The sequence below is a fragment of the Chrysochloris asiatica genome, unplaced genomic scaffold, assembly GCF_000296735.1.
Source record: "Chrysochloris asiatica unplaced genomic scaffold, ChrAsi1.0 scaffold00163, whole genome shotgun sequence".
Lineage (NCBI taxonomy): Eukaryota > Metazoa > Chordata > Mammalia > Afrosoricida > Chrysochloridae > Chrysochloris > Chrysochloris asiatica.
In genome coordinates this window covers 2,054,431-2,067,761 of record NW_006408681.1, presented here as the reverse complement: position 1 = coordinate 2,067,761, position 13,331 = coordinate 2,054,431, and the positions used below count along the sequence as shown (strand labels likewise).

General features: G+C 41.2%; 1 protein-coding gene and 1 pseudogene across 1 annotated transcript in view; one reads left to right on the top strand and one right to left on the bottom strand.

Moving 5' to 3' along the window:
- FAT3 (FAT atypical cadherin 3) overlaps positions 1–13,331 on the top strand; it is a 740,800-nt gene that overhangs the window by 177,323 nt on the left and 550,146 nt on the right. The gene's annotated exons all lie outside the window — the stretch shown is intronic.
- On the bottom strand, positions 11,554–12,421 carry LOC102815252 (annotated as a pseudogene).

The window sequence follows — 13,331 nt, the reverse complement described above, 5'->3', positions numbered from 1 at the left end:
GCATAAGTTCACTATGGGTCAGTACCGACTCGATGGCATCTAACAACAACAACAACAAAAACAAACTGCATTATTTTCAAATAACCAGAAAAAATTTGATGACAGGGCCTCTGTATGGGTAATTGACCAACTACAACCTTATCAATGTTGTATGAATCTGTTCTTTGATGTCTGTTGTTGATGTTGTTATTTGATGCTGACAAACTGATTCTGTCATAATAATCCTGTATGACATAATAGAACTACCCCAAATATCTGACCTTTCAGTTTGCAGGCAAGTGCTTAACCATTGCACCACAAGAATTACTTTCCTTGATGAATATTGCCCCTAAATAGGACATTCTGTACATATTCTACATGCAGGCAATAGGAAAAGATAAAGCCCTGAGCCCAGGTTTTATTCAGTCTCATTGTACTTGAACAACAAAGGGGTTGACACTATACACTTTAACTCTCATTGGCAGGAAATATGGGAAGGATATGGATAATTTCCATTAATTCCTCTAAGGAGTCATATGTAAAATAGAGGAGAGTCTGTTGTGTTTTTTTGTTTGTTTGGGTTTTTTTTTGGTAGACTCATCATTGTTTTGCTTTAATTTGCTCTCAGAATGAAACACTCCAGAATTGTCCTTTGGGGGGCTGTTACTATGGATTGGTTAGTTACTTTATTGACTGTGTATTAACACTCTCTGAACTACGTGTTCTGCCTGTTTCTTTACTAAATTATACTTTCTAACCTAGGCAGATCTGATGCCCTGCTTCTAAGGAATATTTTTACATTAAAAAAAAAAAATAAGATTGGATTTTCTTCTTTTGACCATCCCTTAATTTATTTAATAAACATGTATTAAGCACTTTCTTTGTGTCAGATACTATAGCTAAGTAAAAATAAAAATAAAAAATTCCCAGCATTTTGTATTCTTCCTGTCTACTCTGTTCAAATAACCGCACTCACAACCAAAGACTACAAGCTGTGTCACCTCCAGAATTTTCTTTACATGCCTTTATTGTCTCGTCATCTCTATCCTTTAAGTCTTTGTGTTTTGTCTTTTCATCAACGAAAAAACATGAAAGTGATATTACTAAGCAAGACAACTTTCTTCTCCCAAAGTAAATTTGGATTTCTACCTTTATGGACACAGAGAAATCGAAGAAGATTTTAAGTTTTCTCTTATATTCTATAGAACTCTTGACCCACTCTTCTATTTCTATCTAATCCCAACTAGCAGACAATTTCATTTTTTTGTTGTTGTTATTGTAATTATTGGTTTATTGCTAACTTATACTTTATATATAAACATTTTTGTTGTGAATTAAGTGAAGGCTTGCAGAGAAGATCACCCATTTTACATCCAGCAAATCATACATGTTGTTTCATCTCAGTGATTGCAGTCCTCTGTGTAACAACAGTTATCCTACTTCCTCCCTGTGGTTCCTATTTCCATTCCACCCTCCTTCCCATCCCTTCTCAGCTTTGTCTTTAGGTAAATGTTGCCTTTTTGATCTTAAAAGATTGACCATTCCATGGTGAACATACTTTACTCATGTTGCTGTCACGCTATATACCTATTTACTTGTTGGCTGAAAATTGGACCATAAAGTTGAGTTCCATTCCAGACCTGAAGGGTGGTCAAGGCCTGTAGTTTCTTCAGTCTCTTTCTGATCAATAGACCCAGTCTTTTTTTATAGTTTTTAATTTTGTTCCACATTGCCTCCTACTCTTTCTGGGACCTTCTAATGTGATCCCTTCAGAGCAGTTGGTAATGGTAGCTGGCATCATCTGCTTCTGGTCTAAGAGTTGTGGAGACTGATGTATCGTTGGCCCATTGGACTAGTTGATTCCAAGCGTTTTCAATTTTTTATCACTCTTCTTTCTTCCACACTTCTGGAAGACACAGGACAAAATGGTACAGTTCATGCCTCCAAGTACTTCTTTTTGTTTTGTTTTACTTTTTGTCTAGTAAGGGAAACAGAAAAGTAAACCCATAATTACAGTATCGCTTGATCAGTGCCAAGACCAAGAGCACAGACTCCCATAGAATGGGGTTCTCTCAGTAATAGCTTAGGATCTTTTGTGAGGGTATTTTAAATGTTTGATTTAATCAGTTTTATGCTATTTTCTTCAAAGTAGGCAAAGTATAGGATCTGGGCCCCTAGGAGAGTATATCAAGCATTCCAAGGAATTCGTACTGAAGACATTTTTCTGGTGAACACAAGGAGACTAATGACAGCTCATGCAAGTAGTCTAGGAGATCAGAGCCTGGTATTGCTATTACTATTCTAGGAATCAGAGAAAGCAGTTTTCATTAACAATATTTGAATTTTAGAATCAGGAGTCTTATATATTATGTGTTCAAACCCACCAGCTGCTCCTTGGAAACCCTTTACAAGGTCTCTGTGAGTTGGAACTAACTCAATGATACTTAACAACAATAACAATTTCATTTTACAAAAGAAAACTGAATCCCACGGATGTTCATAACAGTAGTCTACATTGTTAAGTGCATATTTTGTCCCAGATATCCAGGTATAGATTATATTGATTGTTTTTGAAAACTCTCATAACAGTCCTAAAGTCTGAGAAGTAAAACTTATGGGAATACTGTGATATTGATAAGGAAGTTGAAACTCCATGACGTGAAGTAACTTTCCCAGAGTTACATAACTGAGAAAGTGGCAGAGAATTCAACTTTGATCTTAATGACTCCAAAACCCATGCTCTTTGCCACAATGGTAAATTACATGGACCAAGAGACCTAGTACAGTTCCTGGTACTTTTGATCTCACATTCTAACTATCTCTCAAATCCATAGTCTGGACTTGTGGTTCTCAAACTGGAGAGTGATTCATAGTCATGGGTCTTACCCCATTTGGTGAACAGACTCTAAGGTAGTAGCCCCCCCCACCCCCCACCTCCCCACACACACACCCGGCTCCAATCTTCTAAGGTTCACACCTTTGGGAAATCTCTCTTCTGCCAAGAGTCCTGTGACTGTTTCCAACCAATAAGTTATGGGTTATCAAAGGTGATATGGTACCACTCCTGAGATTATGATGCATTGGTATTTTAAATACTCTCCTCCCACTGCAGAATAATGTACTGGACCTCAAAGTTAGTTTGAACCACAAGGTCAGTGGTTCAAACTCACCAGACTCTCCTTGAAAACCTGAATCGAAACCAACTCTACAGCCTGTACCAACTACACCACAATCCACTCGCTCTTATTGCTCTTAATCCCCAGATTGCCATTACTGAAATGAGACTCTTCCATGCTGGTTTGATGAAGTTAGTGGTTACACTGAGTGTGGTCTCTAGGAGCTGAGGGAAACCTGCAGACAACAGCTAATAAGACTCTGGGGCCTTTAGTTCTACAGATGCAAGTAAAATAAATGCATTCTGCAAACAACCTGAGGAAGTTTGGAAGCAGATTCCTTTTCAGTTGAGCCTTTAATGAGAGCATAGTGCATCCCACACCTTGATTGCAGTTTTATAAAACCCTAATCAGAGTCCTGGTGTGGTGCTATAGGATAATGCACTGGACTGCAAGGTCAGTTTGAACCGGAACCGCGAGGTTGGCAGTTCAAATCCACCAGCTGCTCCTTGGAAACCCTATTCGGGGTCGCTATGAGTTGCAATCAACTCTATGACACTTAACAACAAACAGATAACCCAATTAAGCAAATTGTGAGATAATAATTGGGTGCCATTTTAACTTTATTTGTGGTAGTAATGTTTAACAGCAATAGACAGCTAATACACTCACAGAGTCTTGGTGAGTCAGGAATGGGTCCCAAGATTTTGTATTTATATGAAGTTCCCAGAAGATGTTACTGGTCTGGGGACCATACTTTGAGAATTATTCACTTAGACTCCAGAAAATTTTATTTTTTCCTTCCTCTTCTCTCCGTGCACCTCTGAACCTCATTACACCATTTGCCACAGTATAGCCAGAGAGTTTCACAACACTTATTCTGAAAGGTCATTCAGCCACCTCTCACTGCTTTATGACAAAGACTTGTGTCCTTACCTTGCTCTGCTGCTGTAGTTCATCTCTAGTCCGTTTCCCTCTGCACTGTGACTTCCCTGCACATGGACTTCTGTCCTGTTCCAAGGCTCCCACCTCTGCCCCACCCCTACCTTTAATTTAGTGTCTGATCTCTCTTTATATTGTCTCCTACTCACCTCTCAAAGGAGCTCTGGTAGCGTAGTGGTTACAAATTGGGCTGCGAACCACAGGTCAGCAGTTTGAAACTACCAGCTGTCCCGCAGGAGAAAGATGAGGCTTTCCGCTCCCATAAAGATTTATAACCTCGGAAACCCTGTACAGGGTCGCTATGAGTTGGAACCGACTCCACGGCACATAACCACCACCACTCACCTCTCAGGGAGCATGGTGTACTGTACCACTGTACCACTGGACTGTGAACTACAAGATTGGTGGTTTGAGCCGACCAGCTACTCCATAGAAGAAAGATAAGGCTTTTTGTTCCCACAAAGATTCACAGAATCAAAAACCCTACAAAAACTTACAAGTTTTCAAGAGGGAGTTTAGTTTCAGAGTGTGTGGGGGACAGTAGAATCCTCACTGAATAGTTTTTGTTTTGTCTAGACAAGTTTGGTGAAAGGAGATGGGAATAAGATACTTATGATTCAATAGTGAGTAATTGTTATGATGACTAATTGTGGAATGTCATAACTGTAAGGGTAGAAGTTTTGTAATCTAAAATGGGGAATAGTTAATCTTACAGTCCAGAAACAGAGGATCCTAGGACCATCAAGGGAGAAGAGCATGAGCAGAATGTAGGAGCCTATCTAGAGAAGCAGCAATGCTAGAAATAGAGGCAGAGATGATGACATGGAGAGAGGGAGCAGCTGAGCACTGTAGACTCATGAAAAGGGAAAGGTTGTGTGCTGGCAGCCAAGAGGCAGACTTGCATAATGTGCCTTTTAGTTGTTTAAATGATTATATATTCCTGTGTTTTTTTGTGTATACCTCCCCGCAAAAAATCAAAAAGAAACAGAAGGAATGGAAGCAAATACTGTTAATGATGATACATGGAGGGGATTGTAATCATTGCAATGAAACAAAATTTGACAGGATGTGTATAAAACTGATAATCTCCTATGTAAACTATCACTCAACTCACAATAAAAAACAAACAAACAAAAACCCTTCAAAGGGTTACTATGAGCCACAACTGACTCTATGACACAATAACAAGTCACCTCTCACCCTAAATATCACTGCTCAGCAAGCCTTCTATCTAACCCAGGTAAATGAGGACTTTGCTATGTGCTGGTTTGGGGTTTACAAGTATGGACTCCAAAATCCATTAATCTGTCTGGCTTTGAGTTTCAGCTTCACGGTTTACTAGCTGTGGAACCTTGGGTAGGTCTTTGTCTTTATTTCCTTGGCATTAAAATGTTGACTAGGTTATTTCACCACATAAGGAAAATGAACAGCTTCCACATTGAAGTGATGGAATTGGTAGGTTATGCCATCAAGTTTGTAGAATCAAATGACTTATATCGCAGAATGATCTCTGATACATAGTAAGCTCTCAGTCAGTGGCTGTTGTCATTGCTTTTGGTGCTGTGCTCATTGTTGTGATGTTTTGTGGATTCGTATTTCTCTACTTGCCTACTTGATGTTTTGCATTTGTTAGTATGAAGGTCCATCTTTCCTTCTAGATTGTAAGATCCCTGAGAGAAACAGCCATACCCATTCTTGTCCCTCGTGGTAACCACAGTGCTTAGTGAGTATCTGGTGCATCACAAGCTGTCAAAAATGCAATTCACATTTGAGGATTGAAAGAATAGTGTCATAGTCAAGAATGAAATCTAGAATCATGGATAAATATGTATTCGCAGATGAATATGTGTTCTTGTCACAAGGTTTGGATGCAGTTTCCTCTGTATTTCAATTCCAAATTGTACCAGTTGTTTTAACCTCACACCCCCAGTCCCATTGTGATGGGATCATACAGGGATTTCTTTAAGACTGGTCTTAGTAAGTCTGTACCATCAAGTATGGTTAGGTTTTGCCATGGAGCAAAGACAAGAAGTGGTTTTGACTAATTATACTTGTGTTGAAACACATGAGCATCTTTGCTTCCTGAGATATTTTAACGTCTTTCTAAGGTTGTGACATCTACCAGATGCTAGCAGGGCACCATTGCTCAGAAACAATGTATAATACTAGCTTCTCTCTGAGATCAGGTACTGCTTGCCCTGAACTCAGCTACTATTTGTCAGTACTGGTCAGAATGCTGGAAAATGCATTACCACACAACTCTCCTATGTGGTGAGCTGGAGAGTAGCTTAATTCCCTTCTTGTTTCCAAGAAGAGAAAAGCATTTTGTAATTTTTAAAACACTTTCTCCCAAGAGCAACAAAAGAGTTGGCCCAGAAAACTCCAGTCTGCAAGGTTCTCTGGAGATGTTCACTTTTTCTCCCTTCCCTAGTTCATTAACCTTTCTTCTCAAACTACTTTTGAATGTCTGGGTTTAATTAAGAGTTTTTGCATGCCGATATGGAAAGAGCCCATCTCTCCCTTCGGTTTATTCCTTCATCTGATTTGGGTTGAACTTATACATTTTTGAGAATTAATTGTAATTGCTTTTGACAAAAGAAATAGATATTTTTTTTTATGTCTGCAAATCCTAAACGTTGGCTTATGTGCAAGTCATAAGGATAGACTTAGTCAGTTCTAATGGTCTCTCCTGTTTACTTACGTTTGCATATAAGGACTGAATGCACATTTCTGAAAGGGGCTGAATGGCTCTTTGTTCCGTATTTCAACTATTCTTCAGTACTCATTGGAAGGAGATCTGTTATTGGAAAGGAGCAGAAGACCTGGGTCTCAGTCTCAGCTCTACCTTTCAGCTCTGAGAAATTGAGGAGATTCTTTAATTGCCCTGAGGCTATCTCTTCACCTTTCAGATTTCTTCCTGAGCAGAAATCATATGTGTCAGAGGGATTTATAGAGTATTCCTTGCTTGTAAGTGATTGTTGTTACTAATTCAAATCATGCAGACTGAGCTTTTTTGAATTCGTTTGGATGCTACATTGAGAAAAGGAAACTCAATTATTAATCCTGGATTTAAAAAAAAAAATGCTTAACACTTGGCAATTTATAAAGCATTTTCATGCACATAAAGCCATTTCTTACTGTCTGATGGAAAGGGGAATGGAATCTTGCTAGTTAGCTTGATGTACACACATTTTATTTACCCAGAAACCTTATCAGGTAGCCAACATTTGTTCTGCTTTTTGGATAAGAAAACTTAAGATTAGGGTCTAAGGGCACACAGCTTGAATTTAGATCATTTTAATTCATCATCCCCTTGACCTCACTGGTATAATTTTCTTCTGTGGAAGATGATTATAAATCGTACGATGAGGGGGTCTTGAGTTTGTCAGAGTGGACCAGTGTACAAATTCCTTTAAACCTTAACCTTTACCTTTGTTCTCAGAAAAAACATGAGACCAGAAGAGACCTTAAATGATTTCTTCTTCTTCTTAGATATAGGAGAAGGCCACCATAACCAAGGTAGAGACCTAGCCAGCACCAAAATACTCCAGCTCAATAGTTCTTATCTGGGGGGTCGTTTTGCTCACAGGTGACATTTAACAATGTCAAGCTTGGTGGGTTGCTACTGGCATCTAGTAGAGGTAGTGGATTTTTCAACATCCTACAATGCACAAGATGGCACCTTCCCCCAGTGAAGAATTAACATGACCTAACATGTCAGTGGTGTGGTGCTATACGATAAACACTGGACCTTAAGGTTGGTTTGAACTTCAAGGTTGGTGGTTCAAACTCAGCCGTTCCCATACAGGGTGGCTATATGTCAGAACTGACTTGACTGTAGTTAACAACAACAAGAACTTATTAGTAATGCTGAGGTTGAGAAACCTTGACCTAGTTGGAGGAACAATTAGGGCTTCCTGGAGGAGGTGACACCAGAAGTAGGGTTTAAAAGATAATTTAGAGCTCAGCAGGCAGACAAGGAAGAAAGGGCACTGCAGATAAACTGTATAGCATTTATGAGCATACAGAGGCCTGTTTGACATTGCTGAAGGATTTCTGAGAAGAGTAGTGGAATGACACTGGAACAGTGAGTTAAGTTCCTTTCTCCAGCAGTAATTCATATGAAGAGTTGGATTGTAAAATTAGTTTATTCTTGAGGATAATTCTTTCCGCCAGACAATCTGTGAACATCATCACCATTTCTTAACATAATCATGCGGTGACTACTCTAAACTGATGATGATACAAGCAGATGTTCAAGCTGACTTCAGGTCTTCACAGATCTGGGCTTAGTTCCCCTTCTTGGATGCCTGCAAGGATTGAAGCACATGCAGAGAAAGCACTAGTGAAGGGGCCCTTCAGATGAAGAAACACTTCTCTTCTAGCTTTTGTATGTATCCTGAGCTTCTGGTATAAAACTTCGAGCCGGATCTATGCTTAAGAGAAGTTTGATGAAGACAGCAAGCAATAGGTTTTTATTCTGAAATGCAAGGCCAAGGATTTCAGGCAAATACTGTTTGCTAGACCTATCCCTGAGTGGCTAATGGTTAAGACTTGGCTGTTAACCAAAAGGTTGATGGTTCAGACCCAACCACAGGGTCCTGGGGAAGGGAGAGGAGGGGAGGTCCTGTGTCACATCCATGAAAACTCCATGGAACAATATTCTACTTTGCAAGTCAAGAGGTTGTCATAAATCAGAAATGACTTCATGGTAACTGGGTTTTTATAACATTTGTTTCTAATCAGGCTGCTAACCTCAAGGTCAGCAGTTCGAAACTACCAGCTGTTCTGTGGGATAAAGATGAGGCTTTCTGCGCCCATAAAGATTTACAGCCTTGGAAACTCTGTTCAGGGTCACTATGAGTCGGAACCGACTCCACAGTACTTAACAACAACAACAACAACAATTATGAGTATGCATATATTCATATCACAGAATACCACACTCCTTTATACTACATCACAGCTTCAATTAAAATAAAATCAATTCTATTCAATGTGTTCATCCATCACACCATGCCCACCCCAACTCCTCAGCTCTTACTGTTAAAAATTGTAAACTTTGGCTTCAGTCCTAGCCTTAGGCCTTGCTCAAGGTGTGACTTCTGGCAAATGCATTAACCTCTATAAGCAACAATTCACACATCTATAAAATAGAGACTTTAATACTTATCAGGGTTACTTTCTGGATTAGAAATGATAGGCAAAGAATGAAGCAGTCATAATAGACATACTCGATACAGGTTGACTTTCTTAGTAGTTGTATTATGACAATGATGATGTGACGAGTGTACAAAACATTTTGATTGATGGTTTAGGGACTATGAAGGTTGAAGAGTTCTTATTTTTTGAAGCTCATAAGAGCTTCCCCTCTTCACCTTTCTGTGACAGGAGAGACCCCTTGAGTCCTGCATTCTATACCTTGTCCTAACCCTTATAGGGGCTTCAGTCAGTCAGAGCTTTGTGACCTTGGGTAAGTTATTTAACTTTTCTGACCATCACTGGATAATTTGTGAGAATGGAATTAGATAAAACAGATAAACTTTTTGGCACGCAGAAGGCATTGAACAAATGCTGGTTCCCTTCTCCCTGCGGCAGTCATGATCAAGATGTTCTGTGGATTTTACTGCTGGCAAAAAACAAAGGAGGTTAAATTAAAGTCAAGGGTGAAAGTAAGGGGAAGTACAGAGTTTTTGTTTTGTTCTGCTTTGGTGTTTTGCTTTTAGGCTTTACAGAAATTACAGGGACTCTTCACAACCTCAAACTTCAGTGAATGTCAGATGACTTAATGTTCTTCAAGGTGAAATTTGGTGTTCTGCTCTGATTTCTGATTCTAGCACAAACCATCCCTCATAAATGGTTTTGACCTTGGGTGAAGAGCTCTCAGCCCTGCCTGCACTATTCTTTCCTGGGTTCTTGTTATTATTTTTGTTAGTGCCATTGAGTTAATTTTTGACACCTGGTGACCCCAGAAGACAGAGCACAGAACTTGCTTCATAGGATTTTCCATGCTGTTACTGTAGGATAAAGTCTGGACTGATAAACACAAGGTTATCAGTTCAAATCCACCAACTGCTCTCAAAAACCTATACAGGGTCATATGAGTCAGAACCATTTTGAAAGCACAAACAAAAACAATTAATAACAACAATCTACAGGAGCAGATTAGCAGACCTTTCTCCCATGGACCTCCTGTGTTATATCTTCTTTGACTACTGCTTTAGGTAGTTACATACTCAACTGCTAACTGAAATATCAGTGGTTTAAACCCACCAATTACTCAGTGAAAGAAAAATGATCAAGTATGCTTCTGTAAAGATTGGTAGTGGTGGTTATGTGCCAGTGAGTTGGTTCTGACTCATAGCGACCCTGTATAAGGTTTCCTAGGCTATAAAGCTTAAAGAAAGCAGAAAAGCTCATCTTTCTCCTGTGGAATGGCTGGTAGGTTCAAGCTATTCACCTTGTGATTAGCAGTCCATCTTGTAATCCACTATGCTACCAAGATTCCTTTTTGTAAAAGTGGTTGTTATTTTTGTTGCTGCTAAGTGCCCTTGAGTCAGTTGCAACTCATAGTGACACTGTATAGAGTTTCCTAGGAGTGGCTGGTAAGTTTGAACCACGAACCTTGCCGTTCAACACTTGCTACAGAGTGCAAATTGTATGGGGCAGTTCTACTCTGTCCAATAAGGTTGCTGTGAGTCAAAATTGCCTGGATAACAACTGGTTTGATTTGGTTTAATTACAGATTACAAGGAAATTTGGTGTTGATAGGGACAGACAGCTTAGACCTTGGCTACCAAAAATGAGGGGGCTATAAAGGCACAAAGTTACTGGCTTACAAGTTTTCAAGAGTGAGTTTAGTTTCAGACTGTACAGGGGAAGTAGAAAGCCCCATTGAATAGTTATCATCTTGTCTAGATGCAACTGGTGAAAGGAGGTGGGGATAATATTCTTTTTTTTTAGGAGACAGTGTGGTTTATTGATTCACATACAAGTTAGAGACCAAGGCCACAGTGCTGTTAAACACCTCCCTCCCTTCCCATTCACCCCACCAAGTACCACCCTCCCCCCAACCCATGCTATAAAAACACAATGGAACACAATGAAATACCACAGTTGAGGTGGAGAGCCAGGAACAAAAAGTGGCTCCAACCAAAACAAGACAGAAAGACAAGACACAACATCTTCACATGTTTATATAAAAATCAGCTGGCCTAAAGGGAAGGCGGTCATGGCTATTTCAGCATTTGGAGGGTCAGAACATGGCATGTCCCAGCTCTGCTGCAGGAACAGGGAAGTGGGCCCGCCCACTCTGGAGGGTCTGGTCACCAGCTGGATGTGCTTGTGGGTGAAGAAGACACCTCAGAATTCCTTCCTCCTTTGTAGATAGAGAGAGGGCCACAAGGGGAGGGCAGGGGCCCCAGAGTGGCCCCCACACCCAGGGTAGAGAGGGCAGCCAGGCAATCGGCGGTTCTCATCAGAACAGAGCTCAAGGGCTCAGGAGACAGTGTATCTGCATTCACATGGCATACAGATCCACAACCACCGTGGTGACCAGAAATCTGAGAGTCAGGAACCATCGGACAAGTGGACCTTGGGAGAGGATGTTCTGCTTGGGCTTCTCGCTGGGCATCTGGGTGGGAGTGGACCCTTGTACCTTGCTGTCTTCTCACTTGTGGAGCCCTGGTGCGGTGGTAGAGGGACTCTGGTCCTAGCCCTCAGTGTCCTGGGTCAACAGCGATTGCAGTTCCTCAAACAGCTGAATTTTGAGCAGGAAGGCAGTCTTGGCCTCTTCGATGACCCTCTGCCTGACCTCGAGGGTCATCTCTAGTGGGTTCATGCGGGGACAGTAGAGCTGCTTAAATTTGGTGGCACTGGCGATGTTGGGGAAGTTGAAGGACAGACCTTCACCCGAGCTGGGTAGGTCCAGGGCCTTCTGGGCAATCTTCTTGAGGACCTGGCCCCTAGACAGGTCACCAAGGTAGCAGGTGTAGGCGTGGGCCACCAGGAGCTCAGGCTCTGTGCGCCCCACAGTGTGGAGCCACCTCATGTAGCTCCGGGTGGCTGCTGTGTAGGGGATGGTCTCCTGCCAGTGAGGCCCGTACCAGAAGGCATGTCCTGCTCCAGGGCGGCCCTGCGGTGCAGCTCCTCTGGGAAGTAAAGGGGCGTGTAGACAGGGTTCTCCTTTTCTGTTTGATCTCCTCCAGGGTCACGTAGATGTGGTACAGGGAGGCCATGACCAGCTTAAAGCCATCTCGGGTCACCTGGCCCTTCTGAAAGTTCTTCATGAACTCTACATTTTCTGCCTGGGTGTGCACCTCCTTGGTGGCCTCCTTCAGGACCTCTGACAAATCCTGGGGCATGCTGCTGGGCTGTGGACGCTCCATGTAGCCGGTGGCTCTCGGGTGGCTCGGGTAGCTCGGGACTGGCTCGGAGACGGCCGTATCGCTCACTCGGGGACAAAATTCTTATATTTCAATAGTGAATAATTATTATCATGACCAATTGTGACTGTCACAACTGGAAAAATAGACGTTTTGTAACAAAAAGGGGGAAGTAATTAATCTTACCACTCGTCTTTCAGTTTGTCGTACTATGGTGGTTTGTGACTTGCTGTGATTCTGAAAGCTATGCCACCAGTATTTTTAAAATCCCAGCAGGGTCACCCATGGTGGACAGGTTTCAGATGAGCTTCCAGACAAAGACAGACTAGGAAGAAGGAGTGATGAACTACTTCTGAATATTTAGTCACTGAAAACCTTTTGAATAGCAGAGAAACACTGTCAGATATAGTGCTGAAAAATGAGCCCCTCAGGTTGGAAGGTACTCAAAATGCAACTGGGGAAGAGCTGTCTCCTCAAAGTAGAGTACATTGTGATGACCCAAATGGAGTAAAACCCATGGGAGAAAAGCCCACAGGACCTTCATTTGTTGGTGGGGCACAACTCAAAATGAAGAGAAACACCTGTAAACATCCATTGAAACGTGGAACATGGAATGTACGAAGTATAAATCCAGGAAAATTGGAAGTTGTCAAAAATGAAATGGAATGCATAAACATCGATATCTTAGGCATTAGTGAACTGAAATGGACTGGTATTGGCCATTTTGAATCTGATGAACACATGGTTTACTATGCCAGAAATAACAAATTGAAGAGGAATGGTGTTGCATTGATTGTCAGAAAGAACATATCAAGATCAGTCATGAGGTACAACACTGTCTGTGATAGGATAACAAACATGCACCTACAGGGAAGTTCAGTTAATACTACTGTTATTCAAATTTACGCACCAA